The sequence below is a fragment of the Chiloscyllium plagiosum genome, unplaced genomic scaffold, assembly GCF_037043375.1.
Source record: "Chiloscyllium plagiosum isolate Xiang-an unplaced genomic scaffold, Cpla_swu_hap1 HiC_scaffold_4, whole genome shotgun sequence".
In the NCBI taxonomy this organism is placed as follows: Eukaryota; Metazoa; Chordata; class Chondrichthyes; order Orectolobiformes; family Hemiscylliidae; genus Chiloscyllium; species Chiloscyllium plagiosum.
The window spans coordinates 129,557,215-129,569,461 of NW_028270142.1; the positions used below are offsets into that span (position 1 = coordinate 129,557,215).

General features: G+C 42.9%; 1 long non-coding RNA gene across 1 annotated transcript in view; it reads right to left on the reverse strand.

Annotated features, from left to right (window-relative positions):
- The window catches only part of LOC122549536 (uncharacterized), a 24,820-nt gene extending 15,383 nt beyond the window's left edge, over window positions 1-9,437 (reverse strand). Inside the window, exons 1-2 of the long non-coding RNA XR_006311559.2 lie at window positions 9,308-9,437; window positions 4,641-4,851 (exon numbers count right to left, since the gene is read on the reverse strand). This is a non-coding gene — a long non-coding RNA (uncharacterized LOC122549536). The remainder of the gene's footprint in view (window positions 1-4,640; window positions 4,852-9,307) is intronic.
- Between the last annotated feature and the right edge of the window lie 2,810 nt (window positions 9,438-12,247).

Below are 12,247 nucleotides of genomic sequence, written 5' to 3' on the forward strand. Positions count from 1 at the left end.
CCCAAATTGCTCCCCACTGACACCTCAGTCACCTTCCTGCCTTATTTCCCAAGAGTAGGTCAAGTTTTGCACCTTCTCTAGTAGGTACATCCACATACTGAATCAGAAAATTTACTTGTACAAACTTAATAAATTCCTCTCCATCTAAACCTTTAACACTAAGGCAGTCCCAGTCATGTTTGGAAAGTTAAAATCCCCTACATTAACCATTATTCTTACGATAGCTGAGATCTCCTTACAAGTTTGTTTCTCAATTTCCCTATGACTATTAGGGGATGTATAATACAATCCCAATAAGGTGATCATCTCTTTCTTATTTCTCAGTTCCACCCAAATAACATCCCTGGATGTATTTCCGGGAATATCCTCCCTCAGCACAGCTGTAATACTGTCCCTTATCAAAACCACCACTCCCCCTCTTCTCTTGCCTCCCTTTCTATCCTTCCTGTAGCATTTGTATCCTGGAACATTCAGCTGCCAGTCCTGCCCATCCCTGAGCCATGTTTCTGTAATTGCTATGGTATCCCAGTCCCATGTTCCTAACCATGCTCTGAGTTCATCTGCCTTCCCTGTTAGGCCCCTTGCATTGAAAAAAATGCAGTTTAATTTATTAGTCCTACCTTGTCCCTGCCTGCCCTGTTTGACTCGCTTCTGTTCTCAGCTGTACCAGTCTCAAATTGATCTCTTTCATCTCTATCTCCCTGGGTCCCCCCCACCCGCTACCTTACAAGTTTAGATCCTCCCAAGCAGCTCTAGCAAATTTCCCTGCCAGTATATTAGTCCCCTTCCAATTTTGGTGCAATCCGTCCTTCTTGTACTTCTACCCCAAAAGAGATTCCAATGATTAAAAAATGTGAATCCTTCTCCCATACACCAGCTCCTCAACCATGCATTCATCTGCTCGATCCTCCTATTCCTGCCCTACTAGCTTGTAGCACTGGGAGTAATCCAGATATGACTACTCTCGAGGACCTCCTTTTTAAATTCCTGCCTAACTCTCTGTAATCTCTCATCAGAATCTCAACCTTTTCCCTTCCTATGTTTTTGGTTCCAATGTGTACAATGACCTCCTGCTGGCCCCTCTCCCCATGAGAACATTCTGCACCCTCTCTGAGACATCCTTGATCCTGGCACCAGGGAAGCAACTCACCATTTTGCTTTTTCGCTGCTGGCCACAGAAATGTCTGTCTGTACCTCAGATTAGAGACTCCCCTAACACAATTGAACCCTTGGAACCCGACATACCCCTCACTGCCTTAGAGCCAGTCTCAATACCAGAAATTGGCTGTTCGTGCTACCTTCCCCTGAGAATCCATCACCCCCTACATTTTCCAAAACAGCATACGAAACAGTTAATCTAGCTTTCGACCAAGTGTAACATTGTGACCTTATTCAGAACACTTGGTGCTGTCAGGTAGTTCTGCTAAAAGGTACAGTACACCCACTCTCTTAAAAGGTACAGTACACCCACATCTTCATAACAAAATACAACTGATGTCTGTATGCCTTCTTCAAATAGTGAGCAAAGTTTTCCATTAACAGTATGCTTTGTTGCTGCTTTGCATTTGTCAAAGTCCTTCATGGTAGGCTGTTCAAAAGATTAAGTATGTTGGCAATTCAGAAATAAAATTGACTTTGTCATAGAGGACAGGGAGTAGTTATGGAGGAGTGTTTTTCTGACTGGAGATCTGTGACCAATGTGTTCTGCAAGGATCAATGCTGAGACATCTTTTGCTTGTAATATATATAAATGATTTAGATGAAAATATAAGTGGCCTGATTAGTAAGTTTGCTGATGACATGAAAATTAAAGAAGTTATGGATACTGAAGAAAGTTGTCAAAACACACTGTAAGATCATTGGAAAGTTAATTGGAGAAATGGCAGATGTAACTTAATCTGGACAAGTGTGAGGTGGTGCATTTTGGGAGGTCACATGCAAGAGGAAAGAATACAATAAATGGCAGGACACTTAGGAGCACAGATGTACACAGGGATCTTTGGGTCCAAGTCAATAGCTCCCTGAAAGTGGTAATACAAGTGGATAAGATGATAAACAAGGTGTACGGCAAACTTGCCTTCATTGGTTGGGGTATTGAGTATAGAAGTTAACAAGTCATATTGCAGCTGTAAAAGACTTCAGTTAGCCAACATCTGGAGTATTGTGTTCTCGTCTCCACACAGTGGGAAGGATATTGAGGCTTTGGTCAGGGTTAAAAGTGGTTTATGTGGATGTTGCCTGGATTGGAAGATATTAGCAATAAGGAGAGGTTTGCTTTTGCTGGAATGTTGAAAGCTGAGGGGCAACCTGATCAAAATATATAAAATTATGAGAGGCATGGACAGGGTGGTTTGTTCGAGCATGTTTTTCCCAGGGTGAAAATGTCAAATACGAGAGGGCACACCAGGTCAAAAATGAGAGGGGGCAATTTTAAAGGACGTATTGCAAGTATTTACACAGAAGTTGGTAGGTGCCTGGAGCATGCTGCCAAGGGGAGGTGGTAGATGTAGATACAATAGCAACATTTAAAATGCATATAGACAGACACGGGAACAGGCAGGGAATAGAGGGATATGGACTGTATGTAGGCAGATTAGTTTTGAACAGCGTCATGGTCAGCGTATAAATAGTGGGCCAAAGGCTGTGTTCCTGTGCTGTACTGTACTATGTTTCAAGACCAGCAAGGAAAATTGAGAAAGGATTTAGAATTAGGGTTTAGGAAGTGGAGTTGGTGAACAAATGCTCCTGAATTTACATTTCTATCAATATAAAAATAAGCATCCAGGACTTCAAAGTTGTTACAACAAATGTTTTTTTTATCCTGCTTTCCTGCTTGCAAGGCCTAAAACTCAAAATCCAGTGTCCTTTAAAACATCCTTGTGTTGCTTAATGTGACATCAACATAGAAATAATATCACAGTCCAAATCAGGTTAGGTGGAATGGCCAGGCTATATTGCCCACAGTGTCCAGGGTTGTGTAGGCTAGGTGGGTAAGCCATGGGAAATACAAGGTTACAGGGATAGATTAGGGAGTTGGGTCTGGGTAAGATGCTCTTCAGAGGGTTGGTGTGGACTAGATAAGCCAAATGGCCTGTTTCCACACTTTGGGAATTCTATGAATGAGCCTCTGGGATGTTTCCTAAAACAGCAACAATATAATTAATTACTTGCTGTTCCTTGGTGAAATCACTCGGACCCCAATGTAGCTCTATCCACCAGTACTTTTATCAGTGCACCTGCTATCTCTAGACTTGATTCCTAGTCTCTGAAGCCCTCAGAATTAAAATTCTCACACTGGTTTATAGACCTTTGCTCGTCCGTACCTTCCTGCCTTATCCTCACCAAGATCGACAAGGTCCCCAAACTCTATAATCCTGCATGAAATCTTGGATTTTGGCATCAAGTCTAATTTTGTCAGCTGTCTCTCACATACCAAAGCTTCTCTAACTGGATAAAAACAATGACTGCAGATGCTGGAAACCAGATTCTGGATTAGTGGTGCTGGAAGAGCACAGCAGTTCAGGCAGCATCCAAGGAGCTTCGAAATCGACTTTTCGGGCAAAAGCCCTTCATCAGGAATAAAGGAGTCCTTCTCAAAGTCCCATTATCTCTTACAAATATTGGGAACTGTGAGGAGGATAGTGTAGAACTTCAAAAGGGCATAGACAAGTTTGTGGAATGGGTTGGCAAGTGGCAGATTAGACTTAATGCAGAAAATTGGGGGGGGGAGGGGTGGCATTTATCTTTATACACAGAACACAGAGAGTAAATGTAAAATATTGGGTAGAAGTCCGAAAGGAGTGCAGGAGCAGAGGAACTTGGGTACATATACCAATAAATCATTACAAGTGGCAGGACAGGTTGAGAAAACAGTTAATAAACAATATCCTTGCACCTAATAGACTGCAGTAGTTCAAGAAGGCAGCTTGCCACTACTTTACAAGGACCATGGGGGGATGGGCAACAAATGCTAATCTAACCAGTGACACCTACAAGCCATAAATAAATCAAAAAAAATCCTGGGCCTTTTTAGAGTATAAAAGCAAGGAGGATTTTTAAACGTGTATAAAACATTGTTTCAACTTCTACAAGAATGGTTTGAGAGATGAGGAATTTCAGTTGTGTGGTGAGATTAAATAGTGAGGACTGGTTAGGATCTGAGTATGTGGTGAAATTATATTTAATCAAGATATTTGTAACAGCATTAGATGATCATCTGAGAATAAAAGAACATGTAGTGGTACAGCGAAAAATCAGCGTGTGCAACAGAAAATTGGTCCCTCCGAGGGCCAGTTCAGATAGAGTGGGTGGAATGGTCTCCTTTAGTGCTGTAACCAAGCTATGATTGTATAATTCTAAGCTTTGGCAAGACCATTAAGAGGGTCCAATAGCAATTAACTTCAATGATATACTGGGATGTACTCAGCAACTTTCTATTTGAGACGTATGGTGTTTTGGCTTTCATTAACAGGGGGATTGGGGGCATTCAAGATGGTGGAAATCTAGAAAGACCACGTTGCAGAGCTCCTCACAACATTGCAAATGGGATGATGTCCTAGCCCGCCTATCCGGACCATCGCGATATCCTGGGACTCTGGAAAGGTTGTGGAGTCCCAGGAAACGGCCAGAGAGCAACTTACTTGGATTTTCACAGTCCAGGATGCCGAAGAAGGGAGGAGGTACACCCAAGGCTGGGCCTGCAGCCCAGCTTGCAGGATCCTCTGACTCAATTTCTTACCAGGCCCTGGTGAAGGAGCTCACGAAATCTTGCGAGATGTTGGGTAAGCAGATAGAGGAGAAGATGGCCCTGACCTCCATCATGCTGCAGAAGCATGAATAGCAGCTGGGGACCTGGAGAAAAGGATGGATGAGGTTGAGCACAGAGTCACAGGAGCGGCTGACGGAATTTATTGAGGAGTGGTTGCCAACATTCCTTAACTTGGAGGCTGGAATGAGAGGCTTGAGGATTGAGAGTGCTCAGTGGGTCATGGCGCAAAGGGCAGGTCTAGGTCAACGTCCTCATCCTATCTTGGTGGGGTTTCATCACGAGAGATAAGGAGAGAATCATGGAAGCTTCCAGAATCCAGGGGAAGGATCTGAAGCCCCTAGTTTACAAGGGCTCTAAAATGATGCGTTTCCAGGACTTCTCAGCAGCAGTAATCCAGAAAAGAAAATCTTCTGACGGTGTCAAGAGAAGACTGAGGGAACTTGGGATCCAGTATTCTCTGAGGTATCCACCTTAGATAGATCCGTACATCTCTTTGAAACATCAGAAAAGGCAAGAGAATTTGTGGACAAATTAACTTAATCTGGACAATTTAGTATGTTCAAATTGTAGTGTTGCTTGTGTATGTCTCTGCTTTTCTTTTAAAGAATAAGGAAGCCTGGTCGGGGCTTTCGTTCCCTATGTTTTAAATTGGTAATAATCTGGTCTAAACTATGTTCAGGGGCGGTTGGGATGTGTAACTTTAATTTGTAAGTTAAGTTATGCCAAAGGATGAGTGGGACACTTACCCCCTTTTTTTCAAAAGTTATTTGTTCACATTGTTATTCCGTGGTGTATTTTCTTTCTTGTCTGCTTGTGTTTGGGGTGCGGCTCCAGCTGGGAGGAGGGAAAATGGTTGGGATGGCTAGATGCCTACTTATGAGCAGTTTATGCCCAGTTCAGGTACTTAAATGCCCAGACTGTAATATTGGCAGCAGGGTGGGAGGTTGGGTTCAGGGATGTGTAGTTGCCCCCTTTGGGCAGGGGGTGAGTTCCCCTATTCGGCGTCGTTGGCGCTTTATATGTTGGTTTGCTTTTTGGTTTTTGTTGTATATAATTTTTGATAGCTTTATAGGTTTGTTAACTGTAGTGGGTTTAGTTTATGTAGTTTTTATGTTCGATGGATCTTGCAACAATAAGGCTTGGCGATTTGTGGTTCGTGTTCCTCCTTTCTGGAATTCAAATGTTACTGCAGAAGGTTATGGCCAATGACTTTATTAAATAGTGTACCTGGATTGTCAAGGGGAGTCATTCACCAATTAAGAGGAAGAAGGTACTTTCGAGTCTTAGAAAGGAGAGAGTGGATATTACTTTGTTACAGGAGACACACTTGGATGATAGGGAGCATTTGAAACTACAGCAGAATGGCTTTGATCGAGTTTACTTTTCATCTTTTAATACCAGAAGTAGGGGAGTGGCTATATTGGTTAGGAGGAATCTCCCACTTAAGTTACTAGAGTGTGTTAAAAACACACATGGGAGGTTTGTAATTCTTAAAGCCCTGATAAACAGAGAAGAATATGGTGTTTGAAATGCTTATTGCCCTCAGGCCCATCCACTCAAATTTCTGATAGATGTGTTCTTGAAATTGATCAGTCTCGAGCCCCATCATGTCATTATAGGGGGAGATTTTAATTTTCTTGTGGATCCCACAGTAGACAGATTGCCCAAAAGCCCCCGATACACTCTGTACAAACTAATCAATTAGTGGATCAGTATGTGGACTTCGGGTTGGTGGACGTCTGGAGGCGTCTCCACTCTATAGGCCGGGATTTTACATTTTTTTCCAATCCACATAGATGTCACACCAGGGTTGATTTTTTTTCTGATTCCCGTGGCAACCCTGGACTTGATGGTATCTTGTACGACTGGTAATATTACCATCTCTGATCACGCTCCGGTGTACTTGTTGGTTAAGGTTAAGGATGCTTTGGTGGGCCCGAGGCACTGGCAAATGGATCCCTTTATCCTCAAAGATAATAAGTTGGTGGAGCACTTCTCTAAGGAATTTAGACATTAATTCAGGCTCAGTAAGTAGTCTGTCCGTCCTTTGGAAACTGCCAAAGCCTATGCCAGGGGATTAGTTATTACCTACTCTGTCAGTAGGAAGCAGCAGAAGGATGAGCACGGTTGAAGGCAGCCGAGAAGGCTTACTATGACAGGCCCTTGTTGTCAAGCTGCAGAGGATTATGGCGCTGTGGTCTGCATTGAATTGCATGCTCACGCCGACAGCAAAGAAGGAGCTTATTTTTGTAAAACAAATGCTATATGATGACAACATGGTGACAATTTAGGCAAGTACCTAATATATCTTGCTGGGAAAAGGAGTGCCCCACAAGCCATCACGACGATTAGGGAAGGGTCTGGGAACCTAACATGTGATTCCAAAAAAGATTAATGTGGCATTCCAGAGATTTTACTCTAAGTTTTACCAGTCTGAGGGTTGTGAGGAGAGGTGGGCCAAGATGGAGTCCTTTCTCAAGGATCTAGAGCTCCTGGGTGATACCCCCAAACGAGAGTCCTTTCTCAATGCCCCCTTGTCAGAACGAGAGGCGCAGGAGGCTGTGAAGCAGCTTCAGAATGGAAAGGCGCCCGGTCCTGATGGACTTCCCAGCAAATTCTATAAGCAGTCTATAAACGTATTGTCAGGCCCAATGCTCAACATGTTTAATGAGTCATACAGTCATGATTGTCTCCTGCTGTCTCTGAGAGAGGCCAATGTTTCGCTTATTCTTAAAAAAGGGAAGGTTCCAGAGGATTGTGCTTCGTACAGGCCCATTTCATTATTACATGTGGACTTTAAACTCTTCTCTAAGACTTTTGCATTAAGGCTGGAGATGGTGTTACCTTCTATTGTTAAAGAGGACCAGACAGGCTTCATAAAGGCCCACAGATCCTCCAATAATGTTAGGAGGCTGCTTAATGTAATTCAAACATGTCAACAACAGTCAGTACAGGGATTGGTGATTTCTCTAGATGCAGAGAAGGCATTTGACCGAGTTGGGTGGCCGTATCATTTTTATACTCTGGAGTGGTTCGGCTTGGACGAAGTCTTTCTAAGATGGATAAAGGTTCTCTACAGTGACCCTCTCGCTGCGGTCAACACCAATAGGGTGCAGTTAAGCAGGGCCACTGCTTTTTACGTTGGTGATTGAACCATTGGCGGAGGCCATTCATAGGGATCAACTCCAGTCAAAAATACATAAGATTTTACTGTACACGGACGTTATCCTCATTTCTTGGTCAAATCCAGCATTTTTGGTGCTTCTCCAGATACAATGCATCAGCTCGTTTCACACCATTTTGTGGTACAAGATTAATCTTGCAAAATCAGATGGGTGGCCTATGGGTGGTCTTATGAAGCTGCTAAGTCTTAAGGGCGAATATCGATTCCCATTTAAGTGGTCACTGGGGAGTTTTATGTATTTGGGCATACTCGTCACTCCAATTCTTGATCGATTGTTTAAAGCTAATTTTGTTGAATTATTTGTCAAAATCAAACAAGACCTTCAAAGATGGGAGGCACTTCCGGTCTCATGGTTGGGTCAGATAGCACTTATTAAGATGAATATTCTCCCCTATTTGTTATACCTATACGGATGCTTCCCCTGATTTTCGATAAGCAAACGTTAAGGAGACTGAACGGCTGGTTCAGCTCTTTTATTTGGCACTGTAAGCAGCCCCTCTTTAAATTAGTTAAACTGCAATTGCTTCACAGACTTGGGGGAGTGGATCTCCCAGATATTAAAAACTATCAACTAAGCTCACTTTTATGTTACTTGAGTGATTGGGCTTGTGGGGACCCTCTTTCAATATGGTTAGATATTAAAACCTCTCAGGCAGGGTGCCTCCTTACTAGCCTGGTGTTTTTGGACAAAATGAGGACAGTTAGGAAATATTGCTATAACCCAATAGTTATCAATACTGTTAAAGCATGGAGAGCAATTCGGCAGAGGGAAGGCAATATTGGCAAAATATCTTTTCTTACACCTATAGTGAGCATGCTGGATTTTCGACCGGGGAAGATGGATTCAGGATCCAAACTCAAACATTGGGCAGCTAGAGGTGTGTCTTGCATGGGCAATCTATCTGAGGGAGACACAATGATGTCCTTGATCAGTTAGCATGGAAATACGAGCTACCTAACAGGGACCTCTTCCGTTTTTTTCAAATTATGGATTTTATTCAAAAAAAGACTACACTTTTGACTGATCCCTACAAATCCGACAGAGAGAGGAGGGTGCTCAGTGCTAAGAGTACACTTTCTGCCAGCACTTTATATCATCACCTGCGGAGTGCCCCCAAAGATGAGTTTAATCAACTCTGCAGGGTGTGGGAGAGAGAGCTAGGCATTGAGGTTTCCTCAGAGACGTGGGAAGATATTCAGGAAAACGCAAGAAAGATATCAATTTGCAATAGGACCCATGCTTTACAGTTGAAGATTCTCCACAGGGTCCACTTAGCTCTGGATCATTTGTCAAAATTTAAACCGGGGGCGTCTTCAACATGTCCCAAGCGTAAAGTTGATACGGGCACTCTTACCCATTGTCTCTGGTCCTGTGGTAGACTTCAAACATACTGGAGCCTGGTGATGGGTGCAATGGAGAGGATTTTGGGTGTAAGGGTGGAGAAGGGCCTGATCTCTCTTCTTGGCTTGCCCAGTGTGTTCCCTGTAGATGTGCATAAGAAAAAACTTTTCAACATCCTCACTTTCTGCGCAAGAAAGAATATCTTGTAAGGTTGGATATCTGAAAATCCCCTGGGCCTGTCAGATTGGCGGAAGATTGTTATGGAGTATATCCCCTTGGATTTCTCACAAGTATGGAACACCACAAGACTGAGAATTTCTTTCAGACATGGTGGCCCGTTTTGGAATACCTGGACACAGATTTGTGTGCCACACTAACAAGGGCTTTTATATAGCCATAATGATTGTGCTTTACGAGTCCAATATCCAGAGGGGAGGAACTGCGAACATATGAATAGATGAAAATTAATGCTCTCGATATTTGAGAGTTAGTGGTTTGTTTGGCTGAGCTGTATTATTATTATTTATTAGTTTGTTGTTAGTTATTATTTATTTAGTTAAGTAGTTAGGTTTTTTTATGTACATATATACACATTTGTACATGAGGGCAGCTTGGGATTTTTTGCTTTTTTTTGGTGTTCTTCCTTTGTATTGTTTTTAATTGTATTGCTTTGTGTTAGCTGTAATATTAAAAAAAATCAATAAAAATGTATTTAACAAAAACAAGGGAATTGATTTTAAGAGCCACAAGGTTTTGCTGAAGCTCTATAAAACCCTGGTTGGAATAACTTGGAATATTGTGTCCAGTTCTGGTCGCCTCAGTATAGGAAGGATGCAAATGCTTTAGAGAGGGCTCAGAGAAGATTTACCAGGATGCTGCCTTGGTTGGAGGGCTTGTCTTATGAAGAGAGGTTGAGTGAGCTAGGGCTTTTCACACTGGAGAGAAGAAGGAAGAGAGGTGACTTGATAGAGGTGTAGAAGTTAATGAAAGGTATAGGTGGAGAAGATAGCCAGAGGCTTTTCCCCCAGGGCAGAAATGGCTGTCATGAGGGTGAGTGGAGGAAGGTATAGGGAAGATGTCAGAGGTAGTTTTTTTTGTGCAGAGAGTGTTGGGTGTGTAATGCACTGCCAATGGTGGTAATAGAGTCAGAGTCATTAGGGACATTTAAGCGACTGCTGGACAAGCACATGGAAGGCTGTAGATTGAGGGGAGGTGTAGGTTAGGTTGATCTTAGATTAAGGTTAATGCTCGGCACAACACCATGGACTGAAGAGCCTGTACTGTGCTGTACTGCTCTATGTTCTATGAAGTGTAAGTTCTCAGAATTGGCCTGAAGCCAACATGATGGGAACAAGCAATTGGATAGAAGCCAATCTACTTTACAGCAGTTTGGCAGAGGGGTTATGTTTGCTAGCATGTCAGCTAAAGACAAACAATAGAAGGGGGTGGAGGTAACCAGCGAATAAAAGGGAGAGGGATCTGCTGCAGGCTAATCCAACAGCATTGCCGGCCCATCACCACCTAACATCTGTGAACCTCTGTCTTTTGAGTTCCCTATGTCAGACCGAACAAACAGGCAAGCTCCTTCTGAACGCTTATGGAGGCTGACTCTGGGAAATCCTGTGGGCATGGACTGTTAACAGTGCAGCATCCATTAGAGTTACGACTTTCAGGGCCCACCTAGCGTCGAAATAGATAAAATCGCCCTCACTTTTCCAACTGAATGTGTATGTCACTGCAGGAAAAGGGAGCAGAACACAGAAGGGAAGATCAATTAAGGTAATGTGACGATAGCACTATCACAGCATGCTATCAGTCACACATTAAAAACACCACAAGAAGTAAATAAGACATTAACTGGGGAGTGATCTGAAAGTGCAGGCAGCTGCTGGTGATTATACTGATTGGAATCCCTTGTGCTGACAGCTCTGCACTAATTAATTTCTCTTCAAAATATCATAGGAGGACAATTAGACAAAATATTTATTTTCCAATTCTTAGTTGAAATTCGATGTTTCACTTCACTTTCAAAATATCTTTCACTTCATTTCTGTTTGTCCCAGACAGTATCTCTAATGCATTTGTTCTTCCCGGGCAAACGATGGGTTACTCAACCGGGTACACACGTGTTCAGGAAAGTACCCGCAAACACATCCAGCTGCAGGAACAACCATGTGAAATCTGTGAGCTTTTCAACATTGCAATTCTCCAGCTGGGAGTGTCCCAGTAAATTAGCAGAGGGAGAACTTCATCCTGCTGAAGTGGATGGGCCTGTCTAATTCGGTAAGCTTCCCACCTCCACATTAACAGAGGGTCAAGCAAAGTCTAATGTGGCCCTTGACTGTGACTGTAATGTTGACGGACAGTTGGGGTTGGGGGGTGATTTGATTTGATTTATTATTGTCACACGTACCTAGGTACAGCGGAAAGTTTTATTTTGCGTGCAGTGCTGGCAGATCTTAACATACAAAGATCACAGGGTGATTGTATTCCTGGCTCTGTCCAAAATTACAGCTTGCAAAGAGGGTGCATGAAAAGCAAGAACAGCACTAGATTTGAAATTTGAGAGGTCCGTTCAGCATCGGGAGAGGTTGTTCAGGCTGGGGCTGTTTTCCTTGAAGTGTCGGAGGCTGAGGGGTGACATTACAGAGGTTTATAAAATCATGAGAGTTATGGATAGGGTAAATAGGCAAGGTCTTTTCTTTGGGGTGGGGGTGCCCAGAACTAGAGGGTAATAGGATGTTCCATAGCTCTCCTATTATCATGAGAAGTACTGTACAAATGTAATTTTCATTTACCCCAGCACTAGTGTCAAACAACTCCACAGCAAAGGCCATGACTACTGGGAAGCAATTTTACAAAAGTCAAAATGGGTCAAAACGTTATGAATTCCAGATTTGGACTCAAGAAATTTCTATGTAGCTATGATGGAGTTCCTTGGAGGTGTTTTCTT